Genomic DNA, 20,954 nt, shown 5'->3' with positions numbered 1-20,954 from the left:
GCACTAAATGCTTAGGTGCACTGCCATTTAGGCTAGGGTTTACTTGGCATAAATGAGTTCACCTGACTTAGATATCTACCAGTGACTATGTCAAACCATGCCCCAAATCCACTCCTAACCATGCCTACCTGCTGGTAGGTCTCTTGGTGCAGACACCTACCCTGAAGTGGTAGGCGCCTACCAGATAATTGTTTTTCATCAATTTTAATTGTTTATTTTAAATGGCACTTTCAATTATCAGTGCCAATTAAACCAATTAAGAAAATTAAGTTAGGCGGCTAGGTGCATCAATCTAGATGCCTAACATTAGGGATCATTTATTGAATGAGGGCCTTAGATTATAAAATTGCTGTTAAAATGAGAAAAGTCCTTTTGTGCATCTGGCCCACAGTTAGATTTTACTTCATTGAAAGATTATTTTTGCACTATTAATTCATTTTTCAGGGTTTTCTTTTGTAATTGCAGGAACCGTCAAGGTTCTGGAAAGGATTCAGATTAAAAAAATCAACGATCTAATTTAATTTAATTCTTATATACCGCTAATAACCGTGAGGTTTCTAAGCAGTTTACAAAAATGATGCATTAAAGATACAATAAATAAAAACTAAATAAATAAGATAGGTACTTGGAAATTCCCTAACTGTCCCAAAGGCTCACAATCTAACTAAAGTACCTGAAGAAACTATGAAAAATAAAATAAAAAGACAGAGATAGAAATGAAATATTCCAACAAGTAATGAATAAATAATTTAAAGATAGAATTAAAATAATAATTAAAGTAAACAAAATAGAGATAAAAGTAAGCATAGAGAGAAACAGAAACACACTCCAAAAAAGCATCAAGATCTTTGACTTGTAATTATTATGATCATTTAACACCAGATCTTAAATGCCTTTCCGGAATACATCATATCCCTATCCCTCTCCATACCCACCTCCATCTCCACCCCAATTCACTTCAACCACCATTCCCATTCTATTCTTTAACTGCCGTCAACCCCAGTTCCGATGGCTATCATCTGGGTCCCGAGTTTCCTCCAAGAACAGCCGACATCTCTGGCAAGGTAATCTCCACTGCTGCCGCACAGGATGCGAGATCCTCAGAGGTAGACCCTTCGGAAAGGGGGAGGAGTGAAGATGGTGTCGGGTACCCTGCTGGAACGGGCTCCCGAACCGACCGTTGGTCTGAGCGTCGGACTGCAGCTCTCCTCTGTCGGCTCTCCCCTGCTGGAATGGGGGAGGGGTGTAGATGATGCTAGGTGCCCTGCTGGAAAGGGCTCCCGATCTGGCCACTAGTGAAACTGGCAGTTGGTGCCGAGCACCGTCAGCGCTGCTCCTCCTAGACAAAACAAAAAAAAAATCCAAGTACTTATTTAATCTAGCAATAAGTAGTACAGTGGTGCCTCACACAACGAACTTAATTGGTTCCAGGAGCAAGTTTGTTATGCGAAAAGTTCGTTATGTGAAACGCGTTTTCCCATAACAATACATGTTAAAAAAAATAATTAGTTCTGTAGCATATAATATGCTAAGATGACATAAAAAAAGATAAATTTTTTGTTATTATTTTTATTTAGATACATCTAAAAACATAATTGTTTTTTAAAACAACACACATTTTTTAAATTTAAAGACAGACTAAGTAGAGTCTAATTTTACAGTGAGAGAGGGCAGAGTCTCAGCGGCAAAAACTGGGACTTAACTGTTCATTTTTTTTTTTTTTCTAGCATCGGGGAAGCGGCGAGAGTAGCTCCGCCCCCCCCAACGCATCAGCAGTAGGCGCCGGGCCCCTGCGAGCCGACGGTCCACCACTGCACAGGGAGCCAGGCGGAGAGAGGGCAGTTAAACGCAGTGCCTGCGCGGAAGGATGCAGCTCGGGCGACTTCGTTGTGTGAAACGAAGTTCGTTGTAGGAAGCAAGACATGAAGTTCGTTGTGCGCAGCGTTCGCTGTGCGAGGCGTTCGTTATGCGAGGCACCACTGTATATACAAACAACCTATAGTCACTCCGACAAACTAAATTTAAGCCTGCACTATTTGACTGTATCGAAGCCTTTAACAGTTCATGTTGCAGGCATTTGGACGCATTTCTAATTTGACTTAAATTCAGTGTTGCATATAGTGGCAGACTCTGCCAACTACGCTAGGTTTCAAACTAAATGCCGGTGTGAATCTTGTGATCTGCATTTAGAAATATGAGTCTATGATTTCATAAGTAAATACTTATTTAATCATTTCAGGCTTGCGAGTCTGTGAAAGGAACTAAACAGATCTGTTTTATTAAGAGGCTAGAGGTTGACGAGACAGCCAGTTAACAGGATGCCAGAACTAAAGGTTGCAGACAAGCTCTCAGGCAACCATCCTAGCTTTACTTATTGTATTTGACTAACTTCAAAATGAGAACAAATGACTTTGAGCAGTGGCGTAGCAAGGGTGAGAAGCGCCACATATTCTTCTCAACCCCCACCCCCACGCTCCTTCCCCGTCCCCGCCACTCGCACACCCCTTCCCTACCCCATAACTCTTTTAACTTCCCCGGCGTGAGCAGCATCGCCAATTCGTTGCCCGCGTCGGCATCGGCTCTCCCTCTTCCTAGGCACGGGACCCAGAAGTGAAATCTGAGGGAGAGCCGACACTGGCGCGAGAAGCAGGTTGGAGTTGGTGCTCGCGCTGGTGAAGAGATAGAGGTATGGTGGGGTGGGGGGGGGGAGTGAAGGCGCACACACAGCGGAGGGAAGTGTGGGAAAGAGTGGGGGGAGGGGGTGGAAAGGAGGAGGGGTGCCAGCGCCCTCACCAAGATGGTGCCTGGGGTGGACCACCCCCCTTCCCCTTTACTATGCCACTGACTTTGAGAGCACTGGAAATAACTTTCTTTAAGTATAAATTTTTCTGCGTATCTAAATTCATTGAATGGTAACACTATGATGGCAATTTTGTATCGATCGGTTTGCGATCCCTTTACTATCAAATTTCCATCCAGCCTGATTCACATATCTCTCCTGCGATCCGCTTCGAATCTATGCATGCAAATGAGGTGAAACACATGCAAAGTAGGCTGGGATGTGATTCACAACATCAAATTTCCGATCCAACTGGGCTGGCCAATCACCTGAAGAAGCGACTGCTGGAGATCAGTCGAAAACGTCTTTCCGACTGGAAGCCCTGCTCTCTGCCCTGCAATCTCTCCTGCCTGCTCACCCCCGAATGCCACCCTGCTCTGCCCTGCTTCTTATCTCCTGCTGCTCGCCTTCATGCCGCCCTGCTCTGCCTCGATCTTCCCTGAATCTCTCCTGCCACATCGCCATTCTCCTGCCCTTCCCTGAAGCTCTATTGCCGCATTGCCGTTCTCCTGCCCTTCCCTGAAGCTGTATTGCCGCATCTCCGTTCTCCTGCCCTTCCCTGAAGCTCTCCTGACGCATCGCCGTTCTCCTGCCCTTCCCTGAAGCTCTCCTGCCATATTGCCATTCTCCTGCCCTTCCCTGAAGCTCTATTGCCGCATCGCCGTTCTCCTGCCCTTCCCTGAAGCTCTCCTGCCGCATCGCCGTTCTCCTGCCCTTCCTGAAGCTCTCCTGCCATATTGCCATTCTCCTGCCCTTCCCTGAAGCTCTATTGCCGCATCGCCGTTCTCCTGCCCTTCCCTGAAGCTCTCCTGCCGCATCGCCGTTCTCCTGCCCTTCCCTGAAGCTCTCCTGCCATATTGCCATTCTCCTGCCCTTCCCTGAAGCTCTATTGCCGCATCGCCGTTCTCCTGCCCTTCCCTGAAGCTCTCCTGTCGCATCGCCGTTCTCCTGCCCTTCCCTGAAGCTCTCCTGCCGCATTGCCATTCTCCTGCCCTTCTCCATAGCTCTCTTCCCCACCCAGCGAGCCCGTGGTTTTAACCCGTGGGTTTAAAGTGGGTTAAAACTACGGGCTCGCAGGGCTATAAACTAACAAAAAAAAGTTTTCAAGTTATAAAAAAAAAAGGTCGTGTCTCAGATGGGCATGCGCAGACCATCTACAGAGCGTTCTACTGAGCAATCCGTGCAGGCAGATGGGGGGGGGGGCGTTCCTCCGATCGCCCCATCTGCATATTTTTTGTTCCTGAATTCATTGGACCTGCCCGGATCGGACCCGATTGGGCAGGTTAGTGAATCCCATCCTATAAACCGGACATAATCATAAGCACCTAAAGGTGGCAAAATCATGCCTAACTTACAGTATTTTCTAAGTTACATTTGTATCTTGGATCCCCTCCCATGCCCCACCCACATGTTCACCACTTGCATTTGCACAATTACCCCCCTCCCCCAATTTTATAAAATTGGGCACCCAACTTTATGCTCACTCCCAGATTCCATATAGGTTGCTCAAAGTTGAGTGGAGGTGAGATCTGTGCGCAACTCAATTGATTAATGGGTGATAAGAAGAACCAATTAGGTATTTAATTTGTGTTAACAAGCTCTCAATTGGAGTTGTACGTGAGTCTCCTTGGTGTGCTATTCTATAACACAATAACACAGTAAATAATGGCAAAAAAAGATACTCTTGATCCATTCAGTCTGATCTATAATTTTTTTCAGGGGCCAACTCCCTGAGGCAGTGACCATGAAACATGGGCCATGTCGTTTGCTGGTTCCTTTACAATTGGTAGTTGATAAGAATAACAAAAGATGTTATTTATTTTATTATTTATATACCACTTATATCCTAAGTGGTTTTACGTTCAGGTATTTTATCATATTTCTCTGTCTGTCCCATTGGGCTCAAACTCTATCTAGTGTACCTGGGGCAATGAAGGGATTAAGTAAGTTGCCCAGGGTCACCAGGAGCAGTGAGGGATTTGAACCCACAGCCAGCAGGGTGCTGAGACTGTAGCTCTAACCTCTGCGCCACGACAGATAAAGGCCTAATGGCCCTTCCAGTCTGCCCTTCCCCACTACTTATGACTTATATAGTGCCACCATCCGTTATCTTATCTTCTCCCATAGAGAGATCCCACATACCCGTCCCACACTAGCTTGAATTCAGATACAATCTTCATCTGACCTACAAGGTAGCCAGAGCCATGCCCAGCACTCTGCGCAGGCCCCCCGTAACACATGATTAAATGCTGGTTGTGGTCACCACCTTGCCACACAGAGAGGGAACCAAACATGAGTGTTGCAGTGGTTAAAGCTACAGCCTCAGCCCCCTGAGGTTGTGGGTTCAAACCCACGCTGCTCCTTGTGACCCTAGGCAAGTCACTTAATCCCCCCATTGCCCCAGGTACATTAGATAGATTGTGAGCCCGCCAGGACAGACAAGGAAAAATGCTTGAGTACCTGAATAAATTCATGTAAACCGTTCTGCACTCCCTTAGGAGAACGGTATAGAAAATTGAATTAATAAATGAATGATGGGGATGATACATGGTTATAACCACCCACCTAACTTTTACTGCATGTAACCTATAAGGGAGAAGGCCATGGGAGGAGCCTGGGCACGTCATAGGCATTTTTAAATGTTAGGCACCATATTGTAGAATAATGCCTAACCACCCCTAACTTTGGGCTAGATTCACAAAGCACACCGATCGGTTTGCAACCCCTTTGCGACCAAATTTCTCTCGGGCCCCATACACTAACCTTTCCTGCGATCCGTTCATGCAAATGAGAAGAAATGCATGCAAAGTAGGCAGGGACGCGATTCGCAACACAAAATTCTTGATCCAACTGGGCTGGCCGATCAACTGAAGAAGCGGCTGCTGAGGACCAGTTGCAAACCTTCTGTTCCCACTGTCCAGCCGGGGGAAGAGCAGTGCCTGCTGGCTCCCAATGAAGCAACTTTAAGCAACTTTACATTAGCTCCTCTCGCTGTCCCTCTTTTCCCACCGTTCAGCCGGGGAGGGGGAGAGCAGTGCCTGTTGGCTCCCAATGAAGCAACTTGCAACTTTACATAGCTCCTCTTGCCGCCCTTCTGTTCCCACTGTCCAGCCAGGGGGGAACAGCAGTGCCTGCTGGCTCCCAATGAAGCAACTTTAAGCAACTTTACATTAGCTCCTCTCGCTGTCCCTCATTTCCCACCGTTCAGCCGGGGAGGGGGAGAGCAGTGCCTGTTGGCTCCCTGACAAATGAAGCAACTTTTAAGCAACTTTCATTCTCTCGCCGCCCAGACTGATCTCTGCTGCCTTCCCTACAGTACGAGCCCGCGGGTTTAAAGCAGGGCTACACGCCGCAGTGCCAGTGGGCTGGCACTGCAGGGAAGGCAAAGAGATTAGGGCATGACCAGCTGAGTGCCACCACCGGCGGCAAGAGGCTGCCACCGCCGGGGATAACAGGAGCAGGAGAGTCAGGGCCTGAAAACAATAGTAAAAAAAACAACAACCCACGGACACAAAACGCATGCGCTGACCATCTGCAGGAAAAACAGATGGTCTATGCATGCGTGGGGATCGCACACCAGCGATCCGGGCAGGCAGATGGGGGCGTTCCTCTGATCGCCCCCCATCTGTATATTTTAGTTTGAAGAATTCGTCAGACCTGTCCGGAATGGGCCCAATTGGGCAGGTTCATGAATCCAGCCCTTTGGGTGCCAGACTTATGCCTAATAACTGCTAATTAGTGTAAATTAACAGCATGTAGAGCCATTGATGCCAAATAGCAGCTAATTATCAAATTCAGTTGCACATGTTGAGTGAATTATAAAATTATTAATTGGAACTATATATATTTAGCACTCTGGTCATGCTTATCTTGGAGATACAGAGAACAGAGAATCTCTGAAGGTCTGTGAAAGGAACGTGAGAGCCCCAAGGCACATCAGATTTTCGGCACCCGTAAGGAAATTTTATGAGCCAGACACATTCTTTTACAGATAAACCAGAAATGGGAGAGGAGAGTGGCTTCAGGTTCCACAGTAAGGGCCATAAAATTCATTTAGGTGTCAGCAGATATTTTCACATTGGGGCCAGAGGTGGGGAGAAAAAAGAATTGAATTTGGTTACCATGGGACCAAGGTAATAAATTGACTTTGACAAAATGCAAATGGAAAAGGGTTATAGAATTTGTGATATGGTGCCTAGCCTTTGGTCTAGGAGGGAAAGGCTTGGCAGGTTGGTTAAGCTTCATGCTCTTCCTTCTTAGTCCAATTCAGGGTCTTTGTTTTTCATTTTTAAAAGCAAATTCTTCTTGTACTATAGCTGAATATAATTTGTATTTACTTTTAAAGTTTTTTGATTTACCAAGGAAAGGTAAAGATTAAAACATTTTTTTTTAAATTGGCAACAGACCCTGAGTTTTTAATTAATTTCTTTTTCCGGGAAAACACATTACAGTAGACTCTCAGTTAACTGGCACCCATGGGGATTGATAGATGCTGGATAAATATAGTTTCTGGTTGATTGAGAGTTACTATTAAAAATAGCCCTAACTAATACTATACTCCATACAATGCCATACCATAAACTTTTCCAGATAAACTACTGGACATGTGCTAGGCAAAGCATGGGCATACTCAGGTGTGGCGTACCAAGTTTACACTTAATTTCTGCAGAAATTGATTTTATTTTCATTTCTATTTAAAGTATTACTGTATTTCTTAGATTTCTTTTTCTGGTTGCTTGGGAGTTCTGGTTAATTGAGTTCTTGCTAACAGAGAGTCTACTGCATTTTGCCAGGCAGCATGGTCAATGTAACTGACAGTATTCTATAAACTGCACATGCAACGTTGCATGTTATGCGTAACATTTTGCATGCAAGTGTATAGAATTAGAGGGCCTCTGGAGAGCTATAGGATAGGTTAGGACAATAAAAAGGCAGTTTTAACTTTATCTGAATAGCTATTTGCTTAGTGGAATGAATACCTCCATCAAGCGGGTAAATCTAGGGACCACCCTCAATCCACCCACAGACTACCAATGCATTATTTAGATAGCACTATATTACCAGAAGACTTAAATCTTGAAATTGATTGGTAGTCCTTATTGTGAAATTAACTGTTGATTGTCTGGTAGAATCATATGAGAAGCCTATATAACAGTTTAAACAAATATGGCGGCCATTTTACAAGCATAGAGTCAAGGAAGGCAGCAGCAAGCAAAACATAGGCAGATATTATATGGGATAAGGTGCTTATTTTATAATTTTTTTCAGGGGCCAACTCCCTGAGGCAGTGACCATGAAACATGGGCCATGTCGTTTGCTGGTTCCTTTACAATTGGTAGTTGATAAGAAGAACAAAAGATGTTATTTATTTTATTATTTATATACCACTTATATCCTAAGTGGGTTTTACATCTGTCCTGGTGGGCTCAAACTCTATCTAGTGTACCTGGGGCAATGAGGGGATTAAGTAACTTGCCAAGGGTCACCAGGAGCAGTGAGGGATTTGAACCCACAGCCAGCAGGGTGCTGAGGCTGTAGCTCTAACCTCTGCACCACGACAGATAAAGGCCTAATGGCCCATCCAGTCTGCCCTTCCCCACTACTTATCACTTATATAACGCCACCATCCATTATCTTATCTTCTCCCAAAGAGAGATCCCATATACTTGTCCCACACTATCTTGAATTCAGATACAATCTTCGTCTTCACCACTTTCACTGGGAGACCGTTCCACGCACCTACCACCCTTTCTGTAAAGAAGTATTTTTTTTAAATTACTTCTGAGCCTATCAACTCTTAACTTCATCCTATACCCTCTCCTTCCAGAATTTTCCTTAATTTGAAAAAGACTCACCTCCTGTGCATTAACACCAAGGAGATATTTAAACATCTCTGTCATATCCCCTTTTCTTCCGTCTTTCTCTAGAGCATACATGGGCAACTCTGGTCCTCGAGGGCCAGAATCCAATCAGGTTTTCAATGAATATGCACGAGATCTATTTGCATGCACTGCTTTCAATGCATATTCATTGGGGAAATCCTGAAAGCCTGATTGGATTCCGGCCCTCGAGGACCGGAGTAGCCCACCCCTGCTCTAATACATATTAAGTTCTCTAAGTCTGTCACAAGTACATATAAGAAAAAAATAATGACATTTTATTTGACCAAATTACAACAATAAAAGCACAGTAGCCTGATAAAGAAAGAGGTGAGTCATGAACTGTTGAAAGTATGCTCATGAGAAACAAATCACCTCTGAGGGCCTGAATACAAAGTGCATCATGTATGTACAGTGCGCAGATCCCATAGAGTAGCATGTGAGGTTTTAGTTACAATATTTTTTTAGCGACTTCTTCCCTCCACTATTTAAATATTTGGACCATCATAAGTTTTTTTTTCTGCTTGTGGCATTAATGACCATTTGCTAATTAGCATGCAGCCATTCTGTAAAATTACTGTATATCCACTTACCCCAAGTGACGAGGGTGCCTACATTGGCATTCCCTTTTGTACTTGGAGACTGACTTGGTGATGGTGTTTATCCTTGATCAGTTTAATTCTTTAATTCTTTCTGTGCTAACCTCTTTTTGGGATTTTAATTGTAGTTTCCTTTCCCAGATGTAAACCGCTTTGATTTTAATGAAGTGCAGTAATATCAAGTTTTAACTAAACTAATCTAATGAATTTATGAATCCAAAGGGTTTTAGAACTCAGTAAATAGTAAACTTTTTTACAGTATCTTTTATTTATTTAATTTTCTATACCTTTCTCCCGGGGGAGCTCAGAACGGTTTGCATGCATTTATTCAGGTACTCAAGCAGTTTTCCCTGTCTGTCCCGGGAGGCTCACAATCTTGGGCTGGAGTAGGTTTTAACAGAGATTTCGCCAGTAGGAACCCAAGCACAGTACCGGGTAGAGCTTTGGATTCTTGCCTAGAAATAGCTAAGAAGAAAAAATTTAAAAAGAATCAGGTTGGGCAGACTGGATGGACCATTTGGTCTTTATCTGCCATCATCTAATATGTTACTATGTACCTTGGGCCAATGGGGGGATTAAGTGACTTGCCCAGGGTCACAAGGAGCAACATGGGTTTGAACCCACAACCTCAGGGTGCTGAGGCTGTAGCTTTAACCACTGCGCCACATTCTCCCTACACAGGCTTTTGAAATAAACATTTGTGGTATCATATCTGCATATATGTTATCATGATTATAGACTTTCTATTGCTTTGAAAAGAGTGCAGAAGTGTTCCAGTACTAATACAGTTCCATTTACCATAAGTATCAGAAAACTTGTTTTTATCTCCTATGAGAGAGATGCAATATGAAAATGAATAAACAAAATAAATGTTACTCTATTTGCTTTATTTCTTAGAATAACAATTATCCACTCTAGCCTTTCAGCCCTTACATCCGAGACAGCCCTTATCTCTGCTGGCACCATTTATTGGTCTATCCTAACAACACAGCCAAGAAATAGAATTGTTTCTGTAGGCCTACCTTGCTAAAGAATCACTGGCATATACCAGTAAATTTAAATATAATACATAACACAAAATAAAAACCAACACATTGTAATTGTCTTACATATAACCACAATGCCAGCACTTCAACATGAAAATGCCTTCTTCAAGGGAAAGGTATGACTTAAATCATCATGATAAATCTTTCAAAATGGCCACAGGCAGGGTTGAGACCCTGCTTGTAATCTTTTGACATCCCAAGACTGCCTTCAGCCATTTTGAAAGATTTATGATGGATGATTTATGCCACATTTTCCCTTGAAGAAAGCATTTTCATAGTAAAATGCTAGTGCTGGGGTACTTTAAGCCATTTAAATGTTTTCTTGAACATCATATTTAATTTAAATTGGTGACTGGTCACATTTTTAGGACAGTTTTAAAATAATAACATCATTCCTTTGGATAGTCACTGTGATAAGGAGAACTGCTAGCGCTCTCCCTAGCCTTTGGCACTGGACTATTCCCAATAATTACAACCCTTTTTAAATATTTAACCAGTTAACTAGCACTCTTACAGTTTTTAATCTCATGTATATGCTAATTGAATAAAATACATATTTAAATGTCTCCATCTTTTCCACAGAGCAGAGGACTAGAATAAAGGCTAGAACAGCAAGCTGGGAATGGGAGTGGCCCAGATTCAAACTCCACAGCACCTCCTTGTGGCAAGTCAGTTAACTTTCATTTCACTGAGTCCAATGCCAGGCAGGTTCTAGCAGCAATACCAATCTGTAGTGCTTCACACTGTGTTTAAAAACTATTATAGTTTGCAGGTCCTATGCTTCCAGACAGATTTGCTGGGACATCAGGCTGCCAGGTGGTTTAAATTAATTTCTGAATTTTTGAATAAGAAACCAATAAATAGTCTTAGAGACATTTGGAGCACTGAGATAAAGCAGTATATTTCTGCATCTCGATGGTGACGAATTTGGACTCTGATGTACAGCGTCAGCATCTATGAGACAAACATGGTTTTCTTATTGCATAGAACTTTTTGGACCTCTGTTCGTTTACAAAATTTAGATAGTTCTAAGTTTAATAGATGCTGGCATTGCCATCTTGATATAGGGACACTGGATCATCTGTTGTTCTATTGTCCTTTAATACTCAAGTTCTGGAAGTCAATATGGGGACAGATTAATGCTATACTTGAGGCATCAATTTCTTTGACATATGAGGCCCTCATTGGACATATATAGAGGGCGGCTTTTCCTTATCATGACTGGGGTAGCCATACAAATGGTTACATGCAACTGGAAGAACTGGGATCGCCTTAACTTTAATTTTTGGTTTTGCCGTAATGTTAGTTACACTTAAGTTCACAATAGTCGTTTTGACAGGAAACTTGTATAGATATGACCTGGACAGATTGACAGTGATCTGGGCCCCTGGACAATACTATTACTACTACTACTACTGCTACTATTTACTATTTCTATAATACTACCAGATACATGCAGTGCTGTACATTAAACACTTAAGCGATGATCCCTGCTTTATAGAGCTTACAATCTAATTAAGACAGACACATAGGACAAAAAGTGAATCTATGCATAGTGCTCAGGAAGGGATTTGCAAGGGTCATGGGCCCCTAACCACCTATCAAAAGTGATTAAACTAGTTGGAAGCTAAGGAAGAGTTGGCCCTCTAGTGTTGTCAGCAATGGTGAAGTGAGGATGGGAGGCACCAGGGCTGGTGGCACCTGGCATTGCCATGCCAAATGCCCCCACCGCTTGAGTGCTCCCCCCCCCCCATGTACCTCTTGAAATGTTCGCCGGCATGAGCAACATTTTCCACCTCCTACTCACGCCAGCCTCGGCACCCTTCTGACATCACATCCTGGTCCATCAGGTGTGATGTCAGAAAGGAGCTGAAGCCAGCACAAGCAGCAAGTGGAAGATGTTGCTTATGTCAGTGAAAATTTCAAGGCAGAGATGAGGAGATGCATGGGCATCCCCACCAAGACGATGCCCATGGCAATCTGTCCCCCGCCCCCCCCCCCCTCCCTTTCTGGTTGTGAGCTCTTTTGTCCTAATGGTCAGCCCGCCCCTTGATATAAACATAGAAACATAGAATACGATGGCAGAAAAGGGCCGACGGCCCAACAAGTCTGCCCAATCATGATCCCTTCCACCCTTGAGAAACTATCCCCTATCATACCTCTGTAGCGACCCCACATGTTTGTCCCGTCGTCTCTTGAAGTCGAGCTTGCTACTAGCCTCGACTACCTGATGTGGGAGACCATTCCATCTATCAATCACCCTCTCGGTAAAGAAGTATTTCCTGGTGTCCCCATGATATGATCAACTTTTCAAAATGTGCTCCTGTCTGCCACAATTGGAAGCACCACTTATATTTCATATCAACTTTTGCTATCTAAGTTCAGTATTCAAGCCAATGGGCTCAGCTCTGTTAAAACAAAATATCCATGACTGTTCTTTCTAATTAAGACGCTCTTCCAGATTGCTTTGCCGTGCTTCTATTGTAAGATCTCAATAGCTGCCACTTAAAGTGCTCAAAAGCGTTTGGTTGATGCAATGAGTTACCATGGAAGCTTCAGTCTTGCTGGCTCTCACACAGCTTCGATGCTCTGTCAGCCGGGTCGAAATCATTCATTTTCCTCACACCATATGTATTTTCAGGGGAGAGGCGTATCAGGCTAAAACCAAACATGGGTTTACAGGATATGTTAAGTGCTCTTGTATGTTTAGAACCAATGCTAGGAAATTTTTCTTCACTCAGAGGGTGGCAGACACTTGGAATGCGCTTCCGGAGGATGTGATAGGACAGAGTACACTTAAGGGGATTCAAAGAGGGATTAGACAAGTTCCTGAGAGATACGGGGATTGAGGGATATAGATGGTTCATAGACAGTGGCGCGCAAGACGCCAGCGCGCTGACAATCCAGCGCCGACAATTCGGCGCAAGACAGCATGTGGGGGAAAAAGTAATTTTTAAAGAGGTCCGATGGGGGGGTTTGGGGTGGCAACCCCCCCACTTTATTGGTTAGTGTTTGCGCTGCTGTTGGAGGGGGGTTCGGGGGGTTGGAAACCTCCATTATAGCGAAAACGGAACTTTTTCTTATTTTTTTCGAGAAAAGTTCCGTTTTCTCTATAATGTGGGGGGTTTCACCCCCCACACCCCCTCCCGCAACGGCAGCGTGAACACTAACCAATAAAGTGTGGGGGGGGGGGGTTGCCATCCCAAACCCCCAGTCGGAGCCCTTTAAAAATGACTTTTTCCCCCACGCACTTCTGTCTTGCGCTGAATTGTCGGCGCGCTAGCATCTGGCACGCGATTATCCCGTCACAGATATAGTTAGAGGTAGAGATAGGATTATGGAAGGGTATAGGTAGAAGAAAAATGGGGATTGAAAGGTTTTAGACAAAGGATCACATACAGGTCATGGACCTGATGGGCCGCCGCGGGAGCGGACTGCTGGGCGCGATGGACCCCTGGTCTGACCCAGCGGATGCAACTTCTTATGTTCTTATGTTAAAGCTTCTGGCATATCCATGTATCCCCTTGCATCAAAAGGCCACAGTATGAGCATGCCGTACATGGGTGGTATCCCTGGACCATCCATTTCTTTACATGATGGGGCCATTTTATAACTTTTTTTTTCACAGGTAAACCCTATTTTACCCAAGGAAAATGGAAGGGATTTTGGATTTATCGCATACCTTTTTTTCCATCATAGCTCAAGGTGAGTTATATTCAGGTACGGTAGACCAAATTGAGATCCACAGGGAGGCCATGTTTTCAGGATATCCACAATGAATATGCATGAGAGAGATTTGCATGCAATTGCCTCTTTTTGTGTCCTTTTGTGCATACTGGGTTAGGGGACTTGCCCAGAGTCACAAGGAGCTACAGTGGGAATTGAGCCCAGTTCCCCAGGATCTTATCTTTATTTATGTCATTATTTGTGCATTATGATTGATAGTTGATGGCTACTGTTGTAAAATTTATTTATATACTGTATTTATTTGATTATTTACTAATTTTTAGTTTTATATGTGTTTAGGCTGCTGAGGCAGGCCTTACAGTCGAAAGATTATTTGTGTTGAGTCGTTGTCATCTAGATGCAATAAAATTTCTTCATTTGGACACCAACCCCCTCTTTTACTAAGGTGCGCTAACCGCTAATATGTCCATAGACTAACATGCATGCGTTAGTATTGAGTGCGCGCTAAATCAATCAGCGAACGCTAATCGGTTAGCGCACCTTAGGAAAAGAGGGCCCCTGTATTGCTTTTGAACACATTTCTTTGCCATTAGTTTTCCGTCTACTTTGCTGTTGTTGTTTTTTTTTTTCCTGAATATTTGAGTAACAGCAGAAGAGATCCAAGATGGTGCGCTACTAGCTGAAAACTGGCAACATGCTACTATTCATTCCTTATATTTACCTATGGAGAAGCACAGGAGAAGGCACCAATCTCAAGTCTTCAGTTTGGGGTTTAGTAATTCATTTAATAAAGTGTGGAGCTCATTGACTACGTTTGTTACCTCGCAATAATGTCTCTCTCCTTTTCTTAGATTTCTTTAAACATCCAGGGTGGGTGGGGGGAGGGAAATGTATTTTGAGGATTAAAATTACTTAATTATAATATTGTAATCACATAATATGTCTTATTGTATTAATAATTGGGAGGAGGGTGGGAGAAGATTGTTTCATGTATTACTTGTGTAATTAATAGTGCGTTTTATGTTCAATTAATTGTACTGCACTGTCAAAGTTTGAAAATCAATAAAGATTTTAAAAAAAGCTTTCCGTGGTTGCCTCTGTGACTGGACCTCTGGATGGCCTTGTTCTACATGCTGGAGACCAAATAAAATCTGAAAAAGGCCTAGTTCAGGCCTTGATAATCTCAAGAGCACTAGAGTTGTCATTTGGGACTGACGTTATTCCACTTGATCTGGTAGCCTCAGATGCTGAGAGGGCAGGTACTGTTATTATTGAAGCCCAGTAACTGAAGAGCGACCAAGATGGTAAAGGGGATGGAACTCCTCTCGTATGAGGACAGACTAAAACGGTTAGGGCTCTTCAGCTTGGAAAAGAGACGACTGAGGGGAGATATGATTGAAGTCTACAAAATCCTGAGTGGAGTACAACGGGGTACAAGTGGATTTATTTTTCACTCTGTCAAAAATCACAAAGACTAGGGGACACTCAATGAAGTTACAAGGAAATACTTTTAAAACCAATAGGAGGAAATTATTTTTCACTCAGAGAATGGTTAAGCTCTGGAATGTGTTGGCAGAGGATGTGGTAAGAGCGGATAGCGTAGCTGGTTTTAAGAAAGGTTTGAACAAGTTCCTGGAGGAAAAGTCCATAGTCTGTTATTGAGAATGACATGGGGGAAGTCATTGCTTGCCCTGTTTTGGTAGCAAGGAATATTGCTACACCTTGGGTTTTGGCCAGGTACTAGGGACCTGGATTGGCCACCTTGAGAATGGGCTAATGGGCTTGATGGACCATTGGTCTGACTCATTAAGGCTATTCTTATGTTCTAATTCTTCCTTAGACAATTTGGAACACTCTATGATGATGATTAATGACGGGTGCCCCTCTTTTTTTTTCTGCCCCTCCCAATTTCCCCACACACCATTACTACCTTATGCATCTAAAACAATTTTAAATGACTTCTTCACACACAAAACACAGACAGACCTTTACTAAATACAGAACAATGGATCACAAATTAGAAATAGAAATATGAATACCAAAACTAAACTGAAAACCCCAAAATGTTAAACTCAGCAAGACCTTCATTTTGTACTAAACATAATCCGTGTCATAACCATGAGAGGGGGCTGTGCCACCCACTTTGAGCTTAGGCCCCCTCAAAATGAACATCTCCCTTGCTGTAGCTGGTGGGGATCCCCAAGCCTCATCAACTGATGACCACCTTCTCCTCCTCAGGTCCAGCGATCAGAACTTTCCCAAGTTCTGCAGCTTGCAACAGTATTTCAGAGCTGCTGCTGCTGCCTCCCCAACCCCTTGGCTTTCATGCACGCATGAAAGCAGTGGCAGCTTGAGGATACGGCCACTAGCCGCAAAGCTTGGTGATTTCTGGTTGCCAGTCTGGAGGAGGAGATCTTCAGTTGGCAGGGCTTAGGGAATCCCCACTAGTTCAGGTATTTATAGTTTGCATTCAGGCGGGGAGAAAATTTGGTGCCCATCCTCCCATTTTGGGCTCCATCCACCCCCCACCCAAATTAGCTGTGTGGTTATGCAACTGAATAGAATACAAATGTATTTGTGATGCACATATCCCAAAGCTAACATATTCCTAGTGGCATAGTAAGGGGGTGGGGATGGGCACCCATCCTCCTTCCACACCCCATTACTGTCGTGCATTTGAGCTGCTTCCCTTCCTCCTCTGTAATGTCCTGGCATGAGCAGCAACCCCCCCAAGCTGCTGTTGTGCCAGTGTTGGCACTTCCTCTGATGTCACTTCCTGGACCTGGACCTAGGAAGCGATGTCAGAGGAAGAGCCGACGCTTAGTGGTTGCTGCTGCGCCAGGAACATTACAGAGGTACAGGGAAGGGAAGCGACACACACACGGCAGGAGGGAGCAGAGCAGGGGCACCACCACCCCAGGCGTTTCTCATCCACACTATGCCACTGCATATTCCAGTTAATAAATTTTTTAAAAAACACTTTTTTCTACCTTGCCTAGATGTTTTGTTTTTCCATCATCTTGGTCCCAGTTTCTCTTTCTGCATTTTGTCTATCTTCTACTAATTCTCTTTCCAGTGTCTGCTGTCCATTTTTTCTCTTCTCTCTTGCTCTATTCCCTCACTATGCCTGTCTCCAACATATTGACTTTTCCCTTTCAGCTTTCCTCCGTTTTCTTTTCTGTCTCTGTCCACTCAAATCTCGCCCTCTTTCTCACCTTTCTCCTTCTTTTTAAATTTTCAGTTACCTATCAGTTTTCTATCTCCTCTAATTCTTAACTCTCCCATCTCACTCCTTTCTCAGCCTTCTATTTCTTTCTATCTACTCCCCATTACCACATTTATACCACTGTATTTGCTGTTCTCTCGCTCATCTTGTCATCTCCCTTTTGATCTCATCTACATGACACACCACTTCCTCTCTCAACAGGCTATATCTCCCTGTCCCTTTCTCTCCATCCTCTAGCATCTTCTTATCTCACCTCTCTTCTCTCCTATGGGTCCATCTTTTCTCCCCATGGTCCAACATCTCTCCCTCTCTTTTCTATTGTTTTTCTTCTCTCCCTCCTTGATAATGAACAAAGGGAGGCAGAGAGGGAAGGAAAAAAGAGATGCTGCATCTTTCTTTCCCTTCCACTCCCAGACTTAACATTTCTCCCTCCCTCCCCTCTTTCCATCCCCTGGTCCAATTTCTCTCCCTTTCTCTTCCCAACTGTCCTCCCATCCCAAATCTTTCCCTGCCTCCCCGAGGTCCACCATTTCTCCCTTTCTCTTTCCAACTGTCTTCCCTCCAAGTGTCTCTTTCCCCTTTCCTCCACAACACCTCACATCCAGCTTCTCTCCCTTTCTCTTCTCTCCCTCCAAACCATTGCCCACCAGTCTGCCCAGGAGGGAAAAGGAAGTTGCATCACTGGGAACAGACCGTGGCAGAAGGAAAGCAAGGAGGGAGGCCTCAGGCTGCATGTCAGAGTCGCTGCTGCAGTCGGCAGTCTCCTGCAACAAAAATGGATGAGAATGAAGATGAAGGCGATGTTGGACCGGTGCGCTTAGAAGGAGGAGGACATGCTGGCCCACGGGAGGCCCCCCCAGAGCCTTGGGGCCCAGGGCAGCTGCCGTGTTTCCCCCTCCCCTACACTGGCCCTGGTCAGACCACAGAAAGGGGAAGGGAAGGAGAGAGAGAGAGATGCCAGACCACGGTAGAGGAGAGAGATAGGAAGACATGGAAATGTAGATTTTGAGAAGAAAGCAGAAAAATGGAAAAAAGTTGAATGTTATAAGTTAACGCCAAAGATAGATATAGATCAGTGTCAGAAGCGAAGCAGTGGCGCCCCTCTCCCGCCCTTGTCTCTGCTCCCCCTCTCCTTCCCTGATCCTGCATGCCATGTGCACCCCCTTCTCTTCCTTGTACCGCTAGTTGAAGTTGTTGCTCGTGGCGGTCAATAATGTGCTTCTCGCGACCCCGTCGGCTTTCCCTCTGACATCACTTCCTAGGCACGGCACCTAGAAGTGATGTCAGCGGGAGAGCCGACAGGGTCACGTGGAGCCATGAACAATAACTTCAACTAGAGGTATGAGGGAAGGGGTGTGCACACGTGGAGGGGAGGAATGGGAAGAGGTGGGGGCAGAGAGGAGGAGGGGTGTCAGGGCCCCCACCAACATGGCGCCCAGGGTGGACCGCCCCCCCTTACTATGCCACTGACCACTGTCTCTCAAACTTTTTTTAGCTCTAGCACACTAAACAGAGCAAAGGTTTTTCATGGCCAGTAGCGTACCTAGGGTATGTGACACCCACGGTCCATCATTTTTTACACCCCCCAGCCCATCATATTTTTTGAAACACACCCCCACCCTTGGTACGCCACTGCTACAATTTGGAAAAGGCTAAGAAGCCGGTGAGAGCGGTGAATGTGTCCTTTAAGGAACACCCTCCCAATCTGGCTCTATCCTGCCCCCTTCATGACGCCACCGGACAGCGTTTTCAGCCATTGGTTGATCTTGCCTGGGTCGCAGGTGTGTAGGCAGATTGATAAGCTTAAGAGTGATAAATCCCCGGGACCGGATGGCATCCATCTGAGGGTCATCAAGGAACTGAAAGGGACTACAGCTGAACTGCTTCAACTAACAGCCAATTGAATCGGGAAAGATTCCAGAAGACTGGAAGGTGGCAAATGTTACGCCGATCTTCAAGAAAGGTTCGAGGGGAGATCCGGGAAACTACAGACCGGTGAGTCTGACTTCGGTACCGGGGAAGATGATAGAGTCGCTGATAAAGGACCGCATCATTGATCATCTTGACGGACACGGGCTGATGAGGACCAGTCAGCACGGTTTTAGCAAAGGCAGATCGTGTCTGACGAACTTGCTGCACTTCTTTGAGGGAGTAAACAGACAGATAGACAAGGGTGACCTGGTAGACACTGTATATATGGATTTTCAGAAGGCGTTTGACAAGGTTCCTTATGAACGACTACTTCGGAAAATTGCGAGCCATGGTATCGAAGGTGAAATACTCACGTGGATTAAAAACTGTCTGGAGCATAGGAAACAGTTAGTGGGGGTAAATGGACAATACTCGGACTAGAAAAGTGTCACCAGTGGGGTGCCACAGGGCTTGGTGCTTGGACCCTTGCTCTTCAAAATCTTTATAAATGATCTGGACATTGATACGATGAGTGAGGTGATTAAATTTGCGGTCGATACAAAGTTATTCAGAGTAGTGAAGACGCAGGGGGATTGCGAAGATCTGTAACACAACATAATCAGGCTCAAGGAATGGACATCAACATGGCAGATGAGGTTCAACGTGGATAAGTGTAAAGTGATACATGTAGGTAACAAAAAACTCATGCACGAATACAGGATGTCCGGGGCGGTACTTGGAGAGACCTCTTAGGAAAGAGACTTGGGAGTTCTGATCGACAAGTCAATGAAGCCGTCTGGCAGCGAAAAGGGCGAACAGAATGCTAGGAATGATAAAGGGGATCACGAACAGATTGGAGAGGGTTATCATGCCGCTGTACCAGGCCATGGTGCGCCCTCACCTGGAGTACTGCGTCCAGCACTGGTCGTCGTACATGAAGAAGGACACGGTACTACTCGAAAAGGGTCCAGAGAAGAGCGACTAAGATGTTTAAGGGGCTGGAGGAGTTGCCGTACAGTGAAAGATTAGAGAAACTGGGCCTCTTCTCCCTCAAACAGAGGAAATTGAGAGGGGACATGATCGAAACATTCAAGGTACTGAAGGGAATAGACTTAGTAGATAAGGGCAGGTTGTTCACCCTCTCCAAGGTAGGGAGAACGAGAGGGCACCCTCTAAAATTGAAAGGGGATAGATTCCGTACGAACATAAGTAAGTTCTTCAACCAGAGAGTGGTAGAAAACTGGAACGCTCTTCAAGAGTCTGTCATAGGGGAAAACATCCTCCAGGGATTCAAGACAAAGTTAGACAAGTTTCTGTTGAACCAGAATGTATGCAGGTAGGGATAGTCTCAGTTAGGGCGCTGGTCTTTGATCAGAGGGCTGCCGCGTGAGCGGACTGTTGGGCATGATGGACCATGGGTGTGATCCAGTAGCGGCAATTCTTATGTTCTTATTCGTGTCAATATATTTTTTCATTCATTTATTTATTCATTCAATTTTCTATACCATTCTCCCAGGGGAGCTCAGAATGGTTTACATGAATTTATTCAGGTATTGAAGTACTTTTCCCTGTCTGTCCCAGTGGGCTCACAATCTATCTAATGTATCCTGAGAACATGGGCACTGTACTATATATACCACCCTACTGGAGTTGCAATCAGATTCAGTAATTCCATTTGGCTTAACTTCGTGCAATGCTTGCAGACTTTACACTTGCCACAAGATCGATGACCTCTCTTAAAATGTTCTACTGAGTTAGCTGAAATAA

This window comes from Geotrypetes seraphini, chromosome 4, assembly GCF_902459505.1.
Source record: "Geotrypetes seraphini chromosome 4, aGeoSer1.1, whole genome shotgun sequence".
NCBI lineage: Eukaryota > Metazoa > Chordata > Amphibia > Gymnophiona > Dermophiidae > Geotrypetes > Geotrypetes seraphini.
The sequence above is the reverse complement of the archived record's forward strand: the minus strand, read 5'-3'. Positions refer to the sequence as shown.